Here is a 1,883-nt window from a genome sequence, read left to right on the forward strand (position 1 = left end):
CTGCTGAAATCCTGTCTTGGCGCTGGGTTGGAACAGATATTGACCTCATTAAACTGCTTCTTTTTTTCTGTTTATGTAGAAAAAGCTATAATAAAACCTTTTTCTTTTTTCTTGCCTTTATGAGGGGAGAAAGATGTAGGTTGTGCCAGAGCGAGAGAACCCTGAAACTGCAGGTCCTCTTTTAACTACTGTCTGGTTGGTTCTGTCACCTTGTGGCCCCTTTTACCTCTTTTTCACGCGTGCAAGGTAGAAAGCATAGAAAGAGAGAGACTAAGCAAAGTGTTACTTAGACACATCTTTTGGTTCTGTGTCTGTCTATTTCTCTAGAGTTGCAGTGTAACTCTGTGTTCAAAGTGTGTAAAGATGCAACATGAACAAAATTTTTCTGCCACTTCTCCTATCCTGGCTTCTTGCCTGGAGGAGGGAGAATTCTGCTGACTTAGAGCTGGTGTCATCTTCAGAAAGGATGGTTAGTTTGAATCCACAGCTGTGGGTTTCTAGTCCTTGGGAGAGAGACTTCTGGGCTAGTTTCTCTGCATTTTCAGTCTAGTCCCGGGCTGCAAGCCTCATTGCAGGTGTTTACTAAGCAAGGTTGTAGGAATCTGGGGCTTGTGAAAAGCTGAGGATCACCTCAGAGAGAAAAAGCTTATGTGAAATGGGAATATGAGATGTCAAGACCAGTCTTCTCTTTGAGGTGTCTTTGCTTCAGATAGTAATTTGGGTTTAGTACATCATTTTGGGATTTAAGGGTAGCTCCTTACACACCTTTAAGACCATGTATTCACAACTCTCATAGAAATGACACAAACAGCCAGTTTTCTGAGTAGAGGATAATTAATGACAGGGGAATTACAGGCTGCAAATAATCACTAGGAATGTTTTTATCACAGAATGTGGAAGGGACCTCTGGAGGTGTCCTTGTCCAGACACCCCGCTCAGGCTGGGCCACCCAGCGCCAGGTGCCCAGGACTGGCTCCTACAACTGGAGTGGTGGCATGGAAGGTTACAGGCTCTTCAGGAGAGACAGGCAGGGGAAATGAGGAGGTGGTGTTGCCCTATATGGCAGCAACCAGCTGGAGTGCATGGAGGTTGGCCTAAGGATGGATAAAGAGCTGACTGAGAGCCTATGGGTTAGGGATTAAAGGGAAATTTACAGTGGGGGGTCTGCTACAGACCACCTGACCAGGAAGACCAAGCAGGTGAGGCCCTCTATAGACAGACAGGGATGACATTGCGTTCACAGGCCCTAGTCCTCATGGGTGACATCTGTTGGAAGGGCAACATAGCAGGGCATAGGCAATCCAGGAGGTTTTTGGATTGCATTGACAACTTCCTTCTCCAAGTGGTAGAGGAGCCAACAAGGAGAGGAGCTGTGCTGGACCTTGTCCTTACCAACAAGGAGGGGCTGGTAGGCAGTGTCAAGCTGAGTCATAGGCTGGGCTGCAGTGACCATGAAATGGTGGAGTTCAAGATCCCCAAGGCAGTGAGGAGGGTGAGTGGCAAGCTGACCACCCTGGACTTCAGGAGATCTGACTTTGGCCTCTTGAAGAATCTGCTTGGTATGATGCCATGGGATGAAGCACTGGAGGGAAGAAGGGCCCAAGAAAGTTGGTTAATATTCAAGGATCACCTCATCCAAGCTCAGGAACGATGCATCCCTACAAAGAAGGTGGCAGGCAGAAAAGCAAGGAGGCCTGCATAGATGAACAAGGAGCACCTGGACATGCTCAGAAGTAAAAAGGAGGCTTATAGGGGGTGGGAGCAAGGGGAGGGTAGCCTGGGAGGAATACAGAGGAATCGTTGGAGCAGCCAGGGATCGAGTTAGACAAGCTAAAGCCCAGATAGAATTCAATCTGGCCAGGGACATTAAGACAAACAAAAAA

The sequence above is a fragment of the Charadrius vociferus genome, unplaced genomic scaffold, assembly GCF_000708025.1.
Source record: "Charadrius vociferus isolate BGI_N301 unplaced genomic scaffold, ASM70802v2 scaffold633, whole genome shotgun sequence".
Taxonomy (NCBI): Eukaryota; Metazoa; Chordata; class Aves; order Charadriiformes; family Charadriidae; genus Charadrius; species Charadrius vociferus.